Below are 20,361 nucleotides of genomic sequence, written 5' to 3' on the forward strand. Positions count from 1 at the left end.
TGGTGTTCTGCAAAGCGATACACCAGGCATAACAAACGTGTTCATGTAAATTAAATAGTTTTTGTGGGTCACGAACACATATGCCTGTGACGACAGCAGTAAGACGACGACCACGTGGAATGCGGCAGTATGACGTCAACGACAGAGTTTCTACGCCTATCGTTCGACGCTTGCTTACGACTATGTGATTGTTGGTTTTTACATAGGTCGTGGACGAGCGTTTAACGAGAGAAATAGATTGTGACATCATCATCGACTGTGTTATGGAATCGCACGTATCTATGGCTCTGCCATGGGGTGTATGTAAAACAACGATGTCAGTTGTACTCCGGCGAAGTAATAATATAATAATATTTGGGGTTTTACGTGCCAAAACCACTTTCTGATTATGAGGCACGCCGTAGTGGAGGACTCCGGAAATTTTGACCACCTGGGGTTCTTTAACGTGCACCTAAATCTAAGCACACGGGTGTTTTCGCATTTCGCCCCCATCGAAATGCGGCCGCCGTCGCCGGGATTCGATCCCGCGACCTCGTGCTCAGCAGCCCAACACCACCGGCGAAGTAATGTTACAGCATGATTAACAAGGGCGATCATGAAGTCGGTGCAATGTCGCACAATTTCTGCATTGCGTGCTCCGAGAAAAGTACCGAGGAAAGTTGTTCGGACCCGGAGACAGTGTAGTCTAACACAACGCCTCACAGCACGAGTTGCCACAAGGAAAGAAGAAAAGGAAGTGGCACGGAGCGAACGCGTCGAGCCTTTAAGGATCTGCTTGGCTTTGGAACGCCAGCATAGTGCGTGCGAAAACTACGTGCGATTTCTCGTGCCAACCAATAGCGACGACGTACCCATTATCATGCTTGAATTTGTTGAAATGCATAGAATTAAGGCAAAAAAACATGCATGCTGGTTCGCAATGGCAAACCGACAGCTTCATAAGTAACTTATTTTATTCAAATGATCGTCGCACTGAAATATCTATACGAACATATCGAATTTCGTTCAGATTGGTATTTCCTATTGGTGATAAGAACCCTACCACCATTTCCGTGTTTCGTGTAAAGAATAAAGAGGAGCTCTATGATGCTCTGTGTATGTGTCTTCATCACCGTGCAACTAGAATAGACTCCTTAGCTCGCTTATCTGTTTGTATCCCGCGGGAGTAATGCGTATCTGAAAAAATACCATGAAAAAAAATCATCGTGTAAGGGCTAAATGCCGAGCTGAGCTCGGCGGCAGAGGTGCGAATACACCATCACTCACACTTAATTGTCTTTTTATTAATGTGGAAAAACACGGGAACCTACTTACCTAAAACTGCCACAAATTGCAGAGAATAAGGCAAAGTATGCTTCGCATTAAGAAGGTGAGCCTATACAGCAGGTTACAATATCGGCGTACCTAGGAGCACTCTAGGATGAATATCCGCATACATAGCTCGCCGTGCTGAGGCCCGTACTGATGCCGATTCACACGAAGGAAAAATCGATATGCGAAGCATAGTTACCGCAGGTAAGCCTACACTGTAAAAAATGTTTACACCCTTAAGGGTGTTTTATAGTCGCACTGGTAACAAACATCCTTCCCGTTAGTGGCCTTGCAAAAGTTTATACAGGATAGCAACGCAGTTCTAACTGGACTTGCGATGACAAAAGACGTAGTTGAAAACTGTAATCGCTCTGGCAGCCTTGGGCGCACAGAAATATCCGAAAGGAGAATTTCACAGGAAGAGAGAGATATGAAACTCTCCTGCCGGATATTTCTGTGCGCCCAAGGCTGTGAGAATGATTACGTAGTTTTAAACTACGTGTTTTGTCATAGCACGTCTAGTTAGCGATCCGTTGTCGTGCTGTATACGTAAACTTTTTCGAGGCACTAACTGTAAGGGTGTTATCAACACGACAAGAAAACACCCTTAAGGGTGTAAATATTTTTACAGTGTATAGCCGATTACAATGCCGGTGTAGCCAGCTAAACTCACTTCTCTCAAGAGTGATGGCTCGACGAATACATAACTGCCCGAGCTGTGAGGTGCGGACGTCGATTCACGCACTGAATAAAGGGACATGCGCAGGCCGTGTTTTCCGAAAGCAGGAAAAAAGGGTAGGCCTATCGTCTATGACAATCTCGGTGTAGCCGGGTGCACTCCCCATGCCAATGCACGTGCTGACACCGATTCACACGATGAATAAACGGGCATGCGTAGATCGGATTTCAGAGAAGAAAGGCAAGCCTCTAGCATATTAATATGTCTGAGATGGTAGGTACACTCCTGACAAAAGTGCTGGTTTGGCGTTCAATTCACTGCGCATCCTAATTAGTACTCATGGTGACTTCAATTCACACGATCGACAAATGGATGTGCGCAGCCTGACTTTCACGACAAAAGGAATTAAGCATATAGCCTGTTACAATGTCTGCGAAGGTATAGGTCCACTCACTGCTATTGAAAGCGCTGGTTTGGCGCACATTTCACTGCCCATTTTAGTTAATACAAGAAGCGACTTCAATTCAGGCGATGAATAAACGGATATGAGCACATTGACTTTGCCTGAAGATAAAGGTGAGTGTATAGCCCCGTACAATGACTGCGAAGGTAGGTTCACTCACTTCTATTGAAAGCGCTGCATCGGCGTAAAATTCCCGTCCCATGCTAATTAATACACGTGGTGATCTCCATTCACGCGATGAATAAACGCATATAAGCAGATCGGCTTTCCCGGAAACCTAAGCCTGTAACCTGATAATATGTCTGCAAAGGTCGGTCCACTCGCTTTTCTCGAAAGCGGTGGTCAATGCTAATTAATACACGTCGTGATTTCAATTCACGCGATCATAAACGAACAGGCACACATGAGCTTTCGCGAAAAAAAAAACTAAGCCTATAGCCTACCACAGTGTATGCGCAGGTAGCTCCATCTTTATTGAAAACGCCGGTTGAACGCACATTTCACAGCCGTTGCTAATTAATACACGTCGGGGCTTCAATTCACGCTATGAAATAGCGGATATGCGAAGATTGGCTCTCCCAGAAAAAGAAAGGTGAGCCTGTTACAATGTCTGTGAAGCTATCTACTCACTTCTCTGAAAAGCACTGATTAGGCGCTCAATTCACTACCCATGCTAATTAATACACGTGGTGAACTCAATTCACGCGATGAATAAATAGATAGAAGGAGATCGACCTTTTCCTGAAAAGTAAGCCTATAACCTGTTAAAATATTTGCGAAAGTCGGTCCACTCGCTTCTCTCGAAAGCGCTGGTCAACGCTAATTAAAACACCTAGTGAGTTCAATTCACGCGATCACCAATGGACAGGCGCGGATGAGCTTTCCCGGAAAAAAGCTAAGCCTAAAGCCTGGTAATATATCTGCAAAGGTAGCTCCAATTACTTTTATGGAAAGCGCTGGTTGAGAGCGAATTTCACTGCCCAGTCAATTAATACACGTGGGGACTTAAATTCACGTGATGAATACACGGATATGCACAGATTGGCTCTGTCGGAAAAGAGGTAAGCCTATATAGTATGCAACGACGTCTGCCAAGGTGTACGTTCACTCGCTTCTCACGAAAGCTCTCGTAAAGCGCACATTTCACTGACCATGATAATTGATTCGCGTTGGCTTGGCGCATATATCACATCTTCATACTAATGCACGAGCTCTTGTTGATTAACAGCATGAATAAACGCATACCTACAAATTGGCTTTCGCTGCAAAAACAGTAAGCCTGGGCCAGAGAAATGTCTTCTACAGACGGAGTCACTCGCCTCCCTATAGAGCGCTGGTTTGCCGCGTACATCCCATCCTCGTTCTAATGCACGAGTTCTCATTGACTAACGGCATGAATAAACGCATACCTGCAAATTGGCTTTCACTGCATAAACGTTAAGCCTATAGCCCACGAAAATGTCTTCTCCAGACGGAGCCACTCACTTCCTTATAGAGCGCTGGTTCGGCGGGTACATCCCATCCTCGTAGTAATGCACGAGTTCTCATTGACTAACGGCATGAATAAACGCATACCTGCAAATTGGCTTTCGTTGCAAAAACAGTAAGCCTATAGCCCACGAAAATGTCTTCTCCAGGCGGAGCCACTCACTTCCTTATAGAGCGCTGGTTTGGCGCGTACATCCCATCCTCGTTCTAATGCACGAGTTCTCATTGATTAACGGCATGAATAAACGCTTACCTGCAAATTGGCTTTCACTGCAAAAACAGTAAGCCTATAGCCCACGAAAATGTCTTCTCCAGGCGGAGCCACTCACTTCCTTATAGAGCGCTGGTTTGGCGCGTACATCCCATCCTCGTTCTAATGCACGAGTTCTCATTGATTAACGACATGAATAAACGCATACCTGCAAATTGGCTTTCGCTGCAAAAACAGTAAGCCTATTGCCCACGAAAATGTCGTCTCCACACGGAGCCACTCATCTCCCTCTAGAGCGCTGGTTTGGCGCGTATATCCCATCCTCGTAGTAATGCACGAGTTCTCATTGACTAACGGCATGAATAAACGCATACCTGCAAATTGGCTTTCACTGCAAAAACGGTAAGCCTATAGCCCACGAAAATGACTTCTCCAGACGGAGCCACTCAATTCCCTATCGAGCGCTGGTTTGGCGCGTACATCCCATCCTCGTTCTAATGCACGAGTTCTCATTGATTAACGGCATGAATAAACGCATACCTGCAAATTGGCTTTCGTTGCAAAAACAGTAAGCCTATAGCCCACGAAAATGTCGTCTACAGACGGAGCCACTCATCTCCCTCTAGAGCGCTGGTTTGGCACGTATATCCCATCCTCGTAGTAATGCACGAGTTCTCATTGACTAACGGCATGAATAAACGCATACCTGCAAATTGGCTTTCACTGCAAAAACAGTAAGCCTATAGCCCACGAAAATGTCTTCTCCAGACAGAGCCTCTCAATTCCCTATCGAGCGCTGGTTTGGCGCGTTCATCCCATCCTCGTTCTAATGCACGAGTTCTCATTGATTAACGACATGAATAAACGCATACCAGCAAATTGGCTTTCGTTGCAAAAACAGTAAGCCTATTGCCCACGAAAATGTCTTCTCCAGACGGAGCCACTCAATTCCCTATCGAGCGCTGGTTTGGCGCGTACATCCCATCCTCGTACTAATACACGAGTTCTCATTGATTAACGGCATGAATAACGCATACCTGCAAATTGGCTTTCCCTGCAAAAACTGTAAGCCTATAGCCCACGAAAATGTCTTCTCCAGACGGAGCCACTCATCTCGCTCTAGAGTGCTGGCTTGGCGCGTATATCCCATCCTCGTACTAATGCACGAGTTCCCATTGATTAACAGCATGAATAAACGCATCCCTGCAAATTGGCTTTCACTGCAAAAACTGTAAGCCTATAGCCCACGAGAATGTTTTTTCCAGACGGAGCCACTCAATTCCCTATCGAGCGCAGGTTTGGCGCGTATATCCCATCCTCGTACTAATGCACGAGTTCTCATTGACTAACGGCATGAATAAACGCATACCTGCAAATTGGGTTTCGTTGCAAAAGCTGTAAGCCTATAGCCCACGAAAATGTCTTCTCCAGACGGAGCCACTCATCTCCCTCTAGAGCGCTGGTTTGGAGCGTATATCCCATCCTCGTACTAATGCACGACTTCTCATTGATTAACAGCATGAATAAACGCATACCTGCAAATTGGCTATCACTGCAAAAACTGTAAGCCTATAGCCCACGAGAATGTTTCCTCCAGACGGAGCCACTCAATTCCCTATCGAGCGCTGGTTATGCGCGTACATCCCATCCTCGTTCTAATGCACGAGTTCTCATTGATTAACTTGCATGAATAAACGCATACCTGCAAATTGGGTTTCGTCGCAAAAACAGTAAGCCTATAGCCCACGTAAATGTCTTCTCCAGACGGAGCCACTCATTTCCCTATCGAGCGCTGGTTTGGCGCGTATATACCATCCTCGTTCTAATGCACGAGTTCTCATTTCCTAACGGCACGAATAAATGCATACCTGCGAATTGGCTTTCACCGCAAAAACAGTAAGCCTACAGCCCACGAAAATATCTTCTCCAGACGGAGCCACTCATCTCCCTCTACAGCGCTGGTTTGGCGCGTATATCTCATCCTCGTTCTAATGCACGAGTTCTTATTGATTAACGGCATGAATAAACGCATACCTGCAAATTGGCTTTCGTTGCAAAAAGAGTAAGCCTATAACCCACGAAAATCTCGTCTCCAGACGGAGGCACTCATCTCCCTTTAGAGCGCTGGTATGGCGCGTATATCCCATACTCGTACTAATGCACGAGTTCTCATTGACTAACGGCATGAATAAACGCACACCTGCAAATTGGGTTTGTTTGCAAAAACAGTAAGCCTATAACCCAGGAAAATGTCTTCTCCTGACGGAGCCACTCAATTCCCTGTCGATCGCTGGTTTGGCGCGTATATCCCATCCTCGTACTAATCCACGAGTTCTCATTGATTAACGGCATGAATAAACGCATACCTGCAAATGGCTTTCCCTGCAAAAACAGTAAGCGTATAGCCCAGGGAAATGTCTTCTCCAGACGGAGCCACCCAATTCCATATCGAGCGCTGGTTTGGCGCGTACATCCCATCCTCGTTCTAATGCATGAGTTCTCATTGATTAAGAACATGAATAAACGCATACCTGCAAATTGGCTTTCGTTGGGAAAACAGTAAGCCTATAGCCCACGTTAAAGTCTTCTCCAGACGGAGCCACTCAATTTTTTATCGAGCGCTGTTTCGGCGCGTATATCCCATCCTCGTACTAATGCACGAGTTCTCATTGACTAACGGCTTGAATAAACGCATACCTGCAAATTGGCTTTCACTGCAAAAACAGTAAGCCTATAGCCCACGAAAATGTCGTCTCCAGGCGGAGCCACTGATCTCCCTCTAGACCGCTGTTTTGGCGCGTATATCCCATCCTCGTACTAATACACGAGTTCTCATTGACTAACGGCATGAATAAACGCATACCTGCAAATTGGCTTTCCCTGCAAAAACAGTAAGCCTATAGCCCACGAAAATGTCTTCTCCAGACGGAGCCACACATCTCCCTCTAGAGCGCTTGTTTGGCGCGTAAATCCCAACCTCGTTCTAATGCAGGAGTTCTCATTGATTAACGGCATGAATAAACGCAAATCTGGAAATTGGGTTTCGTTGCAAAACAGTAAGCCTATAGCCCACGAAAATGTCTTGTCCAGACGGAGCCACTCAATTCCCTATCCAGCGCTGCTTTGGCGCGTATATCCCATCCTCGTACTAATCCACGAGTTCTCATTGATTAGCGACAGGAATACACGCATACCTGCAATTTGGCTTTCCCTGCAAAAACAGTACGCCTATTGCCCACGAAAATGTTTTCTCCAGATGGAGCCACTCATCTCCCTCTAGAGCGCTGGTTTGGCGCGTACATCCCATCCTCGTTCTAATGCACGAGTTCTCATTGACTAACGGCATGAATAAACGCATACCTGCAAATTGGCTTTCACTGCAAAAACAGTAAGCCTATAGCCCACGAAAATGTCTTCTCCAGACGGAGCCACTCAATTCCCTATCGAGCGCTGATTTGGAGCGTACATCCCATCCTCGTTCTAATGCACGAGTTCTCATTGATTAACGACATGAATAAACGCATAACTGCAAATTGGCTTTCCCGGCAAAAACAGTAAGCCTATAGCCCACGAAATTGTCTTCTCCAGACGGAGCCACTCAATTCCCTATCGAGCGCTGATTTGGCGCGTACATCCCATCCTTGTTCTAATGCACGAGTTCTCATTGACTAACGGCTTGAATAAACGCATACCTGGAAATTGGCTTTCACTGCAAAAACAGTAAGCCTATAGCCCACGAAAATGTCGTCTCCAGACGGAGCCACTCATCTCCCTCTAGGGCGCTGGTTTGGCGCGTACATCCCATCCTCGTTCTAATGCACGAGTTCTCATTGACTAACGGCATGAATAAACGCATACCTGCAAATTGGCTTTCGTTGCAAAAATAGTAAGCCTATAACCCACGAAAATGTCGTCTCCAGACGGAGCCACTGAATTCCCCATCGAGCGCTGGTTTGGCGCGTACATCCCATCCTCGTTCTAACGCATACCTGCAAATTGGCTTTCCCTGCAAAAACAGTAAGCCTATAGCCCACGAAAATGTCTTCTCCAGACGGAGCCACTCATCTCCCTATCGAGCGCTGGTTTATCGCGTACATCCCATCCTCGTTCTAATGCTGGAGTTCTCATTGATTAACGGCATGAATAAACGCATACCTGCAAATTGGCTTTCACTGCAAAAACAGTAAGCCTATAGCCCACGAAAATGTCTTCTCCAGACGGAGCCACTCAATGCCCTATCGAGCGCTGATTTGGAGCGTACATCCCATCCTCGTTCTAATGCACGAGTTCTCATTGATTAACGGCATGTATAAACGCAGATCTGCAAATTGGCTTTCGTTGCAAAAACAGTAAGCCTATAACCCACGAAAATTTCGTCTCCAGACGGAGCAACTCAATTCCCTATCGAGCGCTGGCTTGGCGCGTACATTCCTCGTTCTAACGCATACCTGCAAATTGGCTTTCCCTGCAAAAACAGTAAGCCTATAGCCCACGAAAATGTCTTCTCCAGACGGAGCCACTCATCTCCCTCTAGAGCGCTGGTTTAGCGCGTACATCACATCCTCGTTCTAATGCTGGAGTTCTCATAGATTAACGGCATGAATAAACCCATACGTGCAAATTGGCTTTCGTTGCAAAAAGAGCAAGCCTATAACCCACGAAAATGTCTTCTCCAGATGGAGCCACTCATGTCCCTCTAGAGCGCTGTTTTGGCGCGTATATCTCAGCCTCATTCTAATGCACGAGTTCTCATTGATTAACGGCATGAATAAACGCAAACCTGGAAATTGGGTTTCGTTGCAAAAACAGTAAGCCTATAGCCCACGAGGAAAAAGAAGGAAGAAGTGATCGTAGCGAGCAGCTTCAGCTTCGAGCTCTCTGCATTTTCTATTTTATTTTCTGTGATCTCTGCAATCAGTGACAAGAAAACTGGGGGACGTCGTCCTCTGCAATGGGGGACCCAAACCCCGCCCAGCAGTTTCGTCCTGAACGGCCAGTTCATTATGCCGGTGACGTGAGTGACCGCTTCGACCCCAGCATGGTCCCGATTGAGTCATCTGATGGCTCCTCTACTGATGAGATGGGCTCGGACAGCGAATTTACCGTGGTGTCAAGCCGACGTCTGAAGAGAAAGATACGAAGAACATCACCGACCAGTCGCCAGGCGACGAAAAAGGCAAGTGGCAAGCAATCATACACCATTGCATATATACCAACAACGACAACAGACAACCTCAACTCACTGAACAGGCAGAGCCTGTCGGAATATTTTGAACGAACTGCCCATGGTCAAGTAGAAGAAATACGTATAAACGCTCGAAAGAACATCCTCTCGGTGGAAGTCAATACGCCGACCATACTGGAGACACTGAAAAACATCACTCAGTTGGGAAGCATCCCTGTTCGCGCATTCCCCACATACGGCAAGGAAGCGACGACAGGCGTCATCTACGATGTGGACATTGACATTACAGACACTGACCTGGCCAAACTACTATCATCGTCAGCTCCTGTGCTCAGCTTTCACCGTTTTGGACGTTCCCGATGTGTGAAATTAGTGTTCCAATCGGAAACTTTGCCAACACACGTCAAGGTTGGATATGTGAGGCATCCGGTACGTCCTTACGTGCCGAGGCTTTTACAGTGTCACAGGTGCATGAAACTTGGGCATGTCAGTGCAGTTTGCAAGGGTGCAATAACATGCAAACGATGTGGTGGACCTCACGGAGACAGCAATTGCAACGTTGCTGCGAAATGTCCAAATTGTTCTGGTGCTCATGACGCAACGTCAAAAGAGTGCCCAAAGATCAGGAAGGAAATGGGTATTCTGAAGAAGATGGGTAGAGATCGTTCCACGCACAGGGAAGCGGCAAGGGCTATCCGCCACCGCAGACGTCGTTCACGAAACCGACATCAACGGGATCGCAGCCCTCCTCGCGTTGGAGGGACGACAGCTCAAGTGCAACATCCACCCCCTCTTCGTCTCAGGAATGAAGAAGCACGTGCCTCAAAGCCTTTGTATGCCGCGAAAGTACAAGGCGACCCATCATCGGCACTAGCCACATCGGAGACTCAGTGGCCCTCGTTACCATCAAGGCCTGTGGGAAATCCCTTATGCACCGCTCCTACACATACTGAAGAAAATGAAAAGATGGATGACATTGACGTCACGAGTATGGTGAAAAATTTGATGGGCTCCATGCGCAGGATTCTTTCCGGCCTAAATACCCCGGCTGCCAAGGCTGCCGTGCAGCTACTTGAAGTCTTGGAACCACTGCTAGTGGTTCTTCACTAAGCAAGTATGGCGATAATGTTTGAAGAACGGATGCGTCAATCGTTTGTTATGCAATGGAATGCTCGCGGTCTGCGTGGTCGTTTGTCGGATTTCCGACAGCGGGTATTTAAATACCAATTTCCAGTTATTGTTATCTGTGAACCTAATATGGATTCTTCTTTCCGTATTTCTGGTTATGTCCAGATGTGGTCTCGTAACGACCAACCCTCGAGCAAAGTATTAGTTTGTATACGTCACGACCTGGTGTATTTCAGACATGACGTCCCATCGCATACTACTAATGATTACGTATGCCTCACCATAAAATACAGATGTCGCACGGTTACAGTGATTGGAGGATATATCCACCCAAGAGCGAGGATCGATTGCTCGCACCTGATGTGTCTGCTGCAAACATCGCAAGGCCCTCGTATTGTGATTGGTGACTTTAACGCGCACCATCCCCTGTGGGGTAGCACTTCGATGAATTCTCGTGGCAAATACTTGGCTGACTTTATGTGTAGTCGGGGACTAAATGTGCTCAATGACGGGTCTCCTACATTTATTCGTGGCACGTCCTACAGCAGTTGTCTTGACCTAACGTTTGTATCAAGGAGCCTTCTGTCTTCAGCATCCTGGTCGACGGATCTAGAGACTCATGGTAGCGACCACCTCCCCACTTACGTTCACTTTAGCTGGTTTCGCCGTTCAGCCTCACGTTGCATTCGTCAAACAGACTGGATTGCATTTAAGACCTCTGTCGACACCACCTGTCAGAGTATGACATCTCCATCCGAAATAGAGGACATCATTGCCTCTACCCTGCGGGACAAAACTAGAGAAGTCAGCATACCGAGGCACAGGTCATCGGTCGACATACAATATGAGGCCCTTCGTGCGATCCGTCGCCGCGCGGAACGGCGATACAGAAGAACAAAGTCACCGTCCGATCTTTCGAGCAGTCGCCGAGCTCAACGACATGTTCTTCGACATCTGGAGAAGCTTGACAGACAGCGTTGGAGGGCTTTCTGTGGATCCCTAGATCCAAGACAGCCTCTATCTAAGATATGGCGGGTCATACGAAGTCTCCAGGCAACTCCACAACAAAGACACCCATTCCATGCGGTGGCTCTACATCAACGCCGGACCGAATTGGAGGTAGCAGAGGACTACTGTAAACTGATTGTGGACGCATCTAATGCAGTGACTTCATCCCTTGTCACCATCGCACCCCCGTCACCTGATGAGCGGCTCGAAGTACCGTTTACGATGCAAGAGCTTGACGCTGCGCTTTCAGTTTCTCGACGCTCCTCGGCACCAGGACCAGACGGAATCACGTACGCTGCACTCTGCCATCTTGGCACCGAATCACGACGTCTTCTCCTATCTTTTTATAATGCGACGTGGGAGAAAGGAAATGTTCCAGATGGTTGGAAATGCAGTCGCGTTGTAGCGCTGCTTAAACCGGGAAAGTGCCCCAACGAGCTTTCCTCCTACAGACCGATCGCCTTAGCCAGTTGCGTCGGCAAAGTAATGGAAAGAATGGTTTTGTCAAGACTGGAATGGTATCTAGAGAGAAATAATTGCTTTCCTGATTTTATGCACGGATTTAGAAGAGGCCGTTCTTCGATTGACGGAGTTATCGACTTGGTCTCCACTGTTGAACAAGAAAGAAGTCGACGTCGGTTAGTTGGAGCTGTCTTTCTGGATATTAAGGGTGCATACGACAATGTACTCCATTATGCAATCCTTGATGCACTGGAAGATTTAGACATCGGTGGCCGACTATATACATGGGTTGTTAGCTACCTCAGTGGCCGCACGGTGTATATGTCGACAAGTGATGGCGACACCGGACAGTACCATATACATCGAGGTGTTCCACAAGGGGGAGTTCTCAGTCCAACTCTTTTCAATGTTGCATTGATTGGCCTTGCATCCGAACTTCCTAGCACGGTAAAGATTAGCACATATGCCGACGACATATGCATATGGGCATCTGGAGCCACCCGTCCCCAAATGCGTGCTAGGCTTCAACGTGCAGTGACAATCGCAGCTAAGTATCTTCGGCGTCAAGGCCTCCGACTCTCAACTGAAAAATGTTCTGTGATTACGTTCACGCGAAAACGAATGAGCATGTATCCGATCATTGTTGACGGCGTAGCGATACCTACGGTTACACACCACAGATTCCTTGGCTTAGTCATAGACCGGGGATTATCTTGGTCCAGACACGTCGCTGCACTGAAGTCAAAGCTGAAGAGTTTTGTTCACGTCCTTCGCGTCGTTTCAGGAACAAGGTGGGGCCCCTCGGAGTCGTCATTACTCCAATTGTACCGAGCACTATTCGTAGGGTATATACGGTACAGCATGCCGGCGCTCTCAAGCATGGGACTTAGTTGTGTGCGCGCGCTGGAGAGCATTCAAGCTCAAGCATTGCGCACATGTTTGGGCCTCCCACGATGCACGTCAACCAATGGAACAATAGCGGAAGCTCGTGCTTGTCCTATTCGGGTGTACTTGCTCTGCGAGCCTCTTCGAATGTACCTCCGCGTGTTGACCCGACACAGGCACCATCCTCTGTCATCGCTCCCTACCACACACCCAGATTCCAGCTTTTCAACGACTATAACGCGGCATCAGAGTGTTTTGCCGACAAGATTCTCTCCCGACTGTATTCCGAGAACACCCCCGTGGGTTCTGCCTAAACCTGTCGTTACATTGCAGATCCCTGGAATTACTAAAAAGTCTTTCGTTCCATCTATTGGCCTCAGGCAACTCACCCTGTTGCACATTTCTACAGAGTACGGAGATACTGTACATGTGTATACCGATGGCTCTGTCACACCATATGCCTCCACTGCGGCCTTCGTCATTCCACATATGATCATCGCTCGCTGGTTTAAACTAGACCATAGCTCAACATCAACTGCCGCAGAACTTGTTGCTATCCGGGAAGCACTTCGATTTCTCTCCGAGGAGCGTCCTCGCGCATGGACGATATTCTGCGATTGCAAGCCAGCTCTGCAAACGATTGACTGTGTCCTCAGACGGGGCCCGTATTATTCTATGGCTATAGAAATTACAGAGTATCTCGACCACGCAACAAGAAATGGCCACAATGTCACCTTTCAGTGGATACCATCACACTGTGGCGTGATAGGGAACGAACAGGCAGACGCTGAAGCAAAAACTGCTTTAGATAATGCTTGTGAAGTACGCATTCCGTTCTCACGAACAGACACAAACGCCCTACTTCGTCGCGTAAACCGCAACTCTACGTTGGAACACTGGGCCCAACCAGATCGACGACACAAGCGATTACACAAATGGGACCAAGAAATGAGATTTCGTATGCCTCACAAGTTCAATAGAAACCACACGAGCATGGTGCACCGGATTCGCCTTGGTGTCGCATTCACCAACCGTTATAGAAATATGATAGGTGCCAGTGATACTAGCCCAAACTGTGAATGCTGTGAGGTGCCAGAAACACTTGAACATATATTTTGCGTGTGTCCCGCGTACGCGCAAGAACGACAACAACTTGTCTCTTCCATAGCAAACATCCATGAGAGACCGCTATCGGACGAGTTTCTTTTAGGTCCTTGGCCTAATGCAACCAGCGCAGCCCTGGTAACAAGAGCCGCTGTAGCTTTTCTCCAAGCCACTGGGCTGGACGCACGCCTTTAGAGATACCACAACTCTGTGAATTTGTATATACGCATCTCTTCCTTATACCATCATCATTCATCAGCCCTTTCCCTCCCCGTCCCTTTTCCCCAGAGTAGAGTAGCAGGCCAGAGCAAGTTATAGCTCAGGCCGACCTCTCTGCCTTTCTGTAAATAAATTTCTCTCTCTCTCTATAGCCCACGAAAATGTCTTGTCCAGACGGAGCCACTCAATTCCGTATCGAGCGCTAGTTTGGCGCGTATATCCCATCCTCGTACTAATCCACGAGTTCTCATTGATTAACGGCATGAATAAACGCATAACTGCAAATTGGCTTTCCCGACAAAAACAGTAAGTCTATAGCCCACGAAAATGTCTTCTCCAGGCGGAGCCACTCAATTCCCTATCGAGCGCTGGTTTGGCGCGTACATCCCATCCTCGTTCTAATGCACGAGTTCTCATTGATTAACGGCATGAATTAACGCAGATCTGCAAATTGGCTTTCGTTGCAAAAACAGTAAGCCTATAACTCACGAAAATGTCGTCTCCAGACGGAGCTACTCAATTCCCTATCGAGCGCTGGTTTGGTGCGTACATTCCTCGTTCTAACGCATACCTGCAAATTGGCTTTCCCTGCAAAAACAGTAAGCCTATAGCCCACGAAAATGTCTTCTCCAGACGGAGCCACTCATCTCCCTCTAGAGCGCTGCTTTAGCGCGTATATCCCATCCTCGTTCTAATGCTGGAGTTCTCATTGATTAATGGCATGAATAAACGCATACGTGCAAATTGGCTTTCGTTGCAAAAAGAGCAAGCCTATAACCCACGAAAATGTCGTCTCCAGACGGAGCCACTCATCTCCCTCTAGAGCACTGGTTTGGCGCGTATATCCCATCCTCGTACTAATGCACGAGTTCTCATTGACTAACGGCTTGAATAAACGCATACCTGCAAATTGGCTTTCACTGCAAAAACAGTAAGCCTATAGCCCACGAAAATGTCTTCTCCAGATGGAGCCACACATCTCCCTCTAGAGCGCTGGTTTGGCGCGTATATCTCATCCTCATTCTAATGCACGAGTTCTCATTGATTAACGGCATGAATAAACGCATACCTGAAAATTGGCTTTCCCTGCAAAAACAGTAACCCTATAGCCCACGAAAATGTCTTCTCCAGACGGAGCCACTCATCACTCTTTAGAGCGCTGGTTTGGCGCGTATATCCCATCCTCGTACTAATGCACGAGTTCTCATTGACTAACATCATGAATAAACGCATACCTGAAAATTAGCTGTCCCTGCAAAAACAGTAAGCCTATAGCCCACGAAAATGTCGTCTCCAGACGGAGCCACTCATCTCCCTCTAGGGCGCTGGTTTGGCGCGTATATCCCATCCTCGTACTAACGCACGAGTTCTCATTGACTAACGGCTTAAGTAAACGCATACCTGCAAATTGGCTTTCACTGCAAAAACAGTAAGCCTATAGCCCAGGAAAATGTCTTCTCCAGATGGAGCCACTCATCTCCCTCTAGAGCGCTGTTTTGGCGCGTATATCTCATCCTCATTCTAATGCACGAGTTCTCATTGATTAAGGGCATGAATAAACGCAAACCTGGAAATTGGGTTTCGTTGCAAAAACAGTAAGCATATAGCCCACGAAAATGTCTTGTCCAGACGGAGCCACTCAATTCCGTATCGAGCGCTAGTTTGGCGCGTATATCCCATCCTCGTACTAATCCACGAGTTCTCATTGATTAACGGCATGAATAAAAGCATAACTGCAAATTGGCTTTCCCGACAAAAACAGTAAGCCTATAACCCACGAAAATGTCGTCTCCAGACGGAGCCACTCAATTCCCTATCGAGCGCTGGTTTGGCGCGTACATTCCTCGTTCTAACGCATACCTGCAAATTGCAAACAGTAAGCCTATAGCCCACGAAAATGTCTTCTCCAGACGGAGCCACTCATCTCCCTCTAGAGCGCTGGTTTAGCGCGTACATCCCATCCTCGTTCTAATGCTGGAGTTCTCATTGATTAACGGCATGAATAAACGCATACGTGCAAATTGGCTTTCGTTGCAAAAAGAGCAAGCCTATAACCCACGAAAATGTCGTCTCGAGACGGAGCCACTCATCTCCCTCTAGAGCACTGGTTTGGCGCGTATATCCCATCCTCGTACTAATGCACGAGTTCTCATTGACTAACGGCTTGAATAAACGCATACCTGCAAATTGGCTTTCCCTGCAAAAACAGTAACCCTATAGCCCACGAAAATGTCTTCTCCAGACGGAGCCACTCATCACCCTTTAGAGCGCTGGTTTAGCGCGTATATCCCATCCTCGTACTAATGCACGAGTTCTCGTTGATTAACGGCATGAATAAACGCATACCTGCAAATTGGCTTTCACTGCAAAAACAGTAAGGCTATAGCCCACGAGAATGTCTTCTCCAGACGGAGCCACTCAATTCCCTATCGAGCGCTGGTTTGGCGCGTATATCTCATCCTCGTACTAATGCATGAGTTCTCATGGATTAACGGCATGAAAGAACGCAAACCTGGAAATTGGATTTTGTTGCAAAAACAGTCAGCCTATAGCCCACGAAAATGTCTTGTCCAGACGGAGCCACTCAATTCCCTCTAGAGCGCTGTTTTGGCGCGTATATCCCATCCTCGTACTAATGCACGAGTTCTCATTGACGAACGGCATGAATAAACGCATACCTGCAAATTGGCTTTCACTGCAAAAAAAGTAAGCCTATAGCCCACGAAAATGTCTTGTCCAGACGGAGCCACTCAATTCCCTATCCAGCGCTGCTTTAGCGCATATATCCCATCCTCGTACTAATCCACGAGTTCTCATTGATTAGCGACAGGAATAAACGCATACCTGCAATTTGGCTTTCCCTGCAAAAACAGTAAGCCTATTGCCCACGAAAATGTTTTCTCCAGATGGAGCCACTCATCTCCCTCTAGAGCGCTGGTTTGGCGCGTATATCCCAACCTCGTACTAATGCACGAGTTCTCATTGATTAGCGACATGAATAAATGCATACCTGCAAATTGGCTTTCCCTGCAAAAACAGTAAGCCTATAGCCCACGAAAATGTCTTCTCCAGACGGAGCCACTCAATTCCCTTTCGAGCGCTGATTTGGCGCGTACATCCCATCCTCGTTCTAATGCACGAGTTCTCATTGATTAACGACATGAATAAACGCATAACTGCAAATTGGCTTTCCCGGCAAAACCAGTAAGCCTATAGCCCACGAAAATGTCTTCTCCAGACGGAGCCACTCAATTCCCTATCGAGCGCTGATTTGGCGCGTACATCCCATCCTCGTTCTAATGCACGAGTTCTCATTGATTAGCGACATGAATAAACGCATACCTGCAAACTAGCTTTCCCTGCAAAAACAGTAAGCCTATAGCCCATGAAAATGTCTTCTCCAGACGGAGCCACTCATCTCCCTCTAGAGCGCTGGTTTGGCGCGTAGATCCCATCCTCGTTCGAATACACGAGTTGTCATTGATTAACGACATGAATAAACGCATAACTGCAAATTGGCTTTCCCGGCAAAAACAGTAAGTCTATAGCCCACGAAAATGTCTTCTCCAGACGGAGCCACTCAATTCCCTATCGAGCGCTGATTTGGCGCGTACATCCCATCCTCGTTCTAATGCACGAGTTCTCATTGATTAACGGCATGAATAAACGCATACGTGCAAATTGGCTTTCCCTGCAAAAACAGTAAGCCTATAGCCCATGAAAATGTCTTCTCCAGACGGAGCCACTCATCTCCCTCTAGAGCGCTGGTTTAGCGCGTACATCACATCCTCGTTCTAATGCTGGAGTTCTCATAGATTAACGGCATGAATAAACCCATACGTGCAAATTGGCTTTCGTTGCAAAAAGAGCAAGCCTATAACCCACGAAAATGTCTTCTCCAGATGGAGCCACTCATGTCCCTCTAGAGCGCTGTTTTGGCGCGTATATCTCAGCCTCATTCTAATGCACGAGTTCTCATTGATTAACGGCATGAATAAACGCAAACCTGGAAATTGGGTTTCGTTGCAAAAACAGTAAGCCTATAGCCCACGAGGAAAAAGAAGGAAGAAGTGATCGTAGCGAGCAGCTTCAGCTTCGAGCTCTCTGCATTTTCTATTTTATTTTCTGTGATCTCTGCAATCAGTGACAAGAAAACTGGGGGACGTCGTCCTCTGCAATGGGGGACCCAAACCCCGCCCAGCAGTTTCGTCCTGAACGGCCAGTTCATTATGCCGGTGACGTGAGTGACCGCTTCGACCCCAGCATGGTCCCGATTGAGTCATCTGATGGCTCCTCTACTGATGAGATGGGCTCGGACAGCGAATTTACCGTGGTGTCAAGCCGACGTCTGAAGAGAAAGATACGAAGAACATCACCGACCAGTCGCCAGGCGACGAAAAAGGCAAGTGGCAAGCAATCATACACCATTGCATATATACCAACAACGACAACAGACAACCTCAACTCACTGAACAGGCAGAGCCTGTCGGAATATTTTGAACGAACTGCCCATGGTCAAGTAGAAGAAATACGTATAAACGCTCGAAAGAACATCCTCTCGGTGGAAGTCAATACGCCGACCATACTGGAGACACTGAAAAACATCACTCAGTTGGGAAGCATCCCTGTTCGCGCATTCCCCACATACGGCAAGGAAGCGACGACAGGCGTCATCTACGATGTGGACATTGACATTACAGACACTGACCTGGCCAAACTACTATCATCGTCAGCTCCTGTGCTCAGCTTTCACCGTTTTGGACGTTCCCGATGTGTGAAATTAGTGTTCCAATCGGAAACTTTGCCAACACACGTCAAGGTTGGATATGTGAGGCATCCGGTACGTCCTTACGTGCCGAGGCTTTTACAGTGTCACAGGTGCATGAAACTTGGGCATGTCAGTGCAGTTTGCAAGGGTGCAATAACATGCAAACGATGTGGTGGACCTCACGGAGACAGCAATTGCAACGTTGCTGCGAAATGTCCAAATTGTTCTGGTGCTCATGACGCAACGTCAAAAGAGTGCCCAAAGATCAGGAAGGAAATGGGTATTCTGAAGAAGATGGGTAGAGATCGTTCCACGCACAGGGAAGCGGCAAGGGCTATCCGCCACCGCAGACGTCGTTCACGAAACCGACATCAACGGGATCGCAGCCCTCCTCGCGTTGGAGGGACGACAGCTCAAGTGCAACATCCACCCCCTCTTCGTCTCAGGAATGAAGAAGCACGTGCCTCAAAGCCTTTGTATGCCGCGAAAGTACAAGGCGACCCATCATCGGCACTAGCCACATCGGAGACTCAGTGGCCCTCGTTACCATCAAGGCCTGTGGGAAATCCCTTATGCACCGCTCCTACACATACTGAAGAAAATGAAAAGATGGATGACATTGACGTCACGAGTATGGTGAAAAATTTGATGGGCTCCATGCGCAGGATTCTTTCCGGCCTAAATACCCCGGCTGCCAAGGCTGCCGTGCAGCTACTTGAAGTCTTGGAACCACTGCTAGTGGTTCTTCACTAAGCAAGTATGGCGATAATGTTTGAAGAACGGATGCGTCAATCGTTTGTTATGCAATGGAATGCTCGCGGTCTGCGTGGTCGTTTGTCGGATTTCCGACAGCGGGTATTTAAATACCAATTTCCAGTTATTGTTATCTGTGAACCTAATATGGATTCTTCTTTCCGTATTTCTGGTTATGTCCAGATGTGGTCTCGTAACGACCAACCCTCGAGCAAAGTATTAGTTTGTATACGTCACGACCTGGTGTATTTCAGACATGACGTCCCATCGCATACTACTAATGATTACGTATGCCTCACCATAAAATACAGATGTCGCACGGTTACAGTGATTGGAGGATATATCCACCCAAGAGCGAGGATCGATTGCTCGCACCTGATGTGTCTGCTGCAAACATCGCAAGGCCCTCGTATTGTGATTGGTGACTTTAACGCGCACCATCCCCTGTGGGGTAGCACTTCGATGAATTCTCGTGGCAAATACTTGGCTGACTTTATGTGTAGTCGGGGACTAAATGTGCTCAATGACGGGTCTCCTACATTTATTCGTGGCACGTCCTACAGCAGTTGTCTTGACCTAACGTTTGTATCAAGGAGCCTTCTGTCTTCAGCATCCTGGTCGACGGATCTAGAGACTCATGGTAGCGACCACCTCCCCACTTACGTTCACTTTAGCTGGTTTCGCCGTTCAGCCTCAC

General features: G+C 47.5%; 1 protein-coding gene across 1 annotated transcript in view; it reads right to left on the reverse strand.

The window, feature by feature from the left end:
- The window catches only part of LOC142585202 (metabotropic glutamate receptor 1-like), a 104,163-nt gene that overhangs the window by 17,696 nt on the left and 66,106 nt on the right, over positions 1 to 20,361 (reverse strand). The window lies entirely within an intron of this gene.

This window comes from Dermacentor variabilis, chromosome 6 (assembly GCF_050947875.1).
Source record: "Dermacentor variabilis isolate Ectoservices chromosome 6, ASM5094787v1, whole genome shotgun sequence".
In the NCBI taxonomy this organism is placed as follows: Eukaryota; Metazoa; Arthropoda; class Arachnida; order Ixodida; family Ixodidae; genus Dermacentor; species Dermacentor variabilis.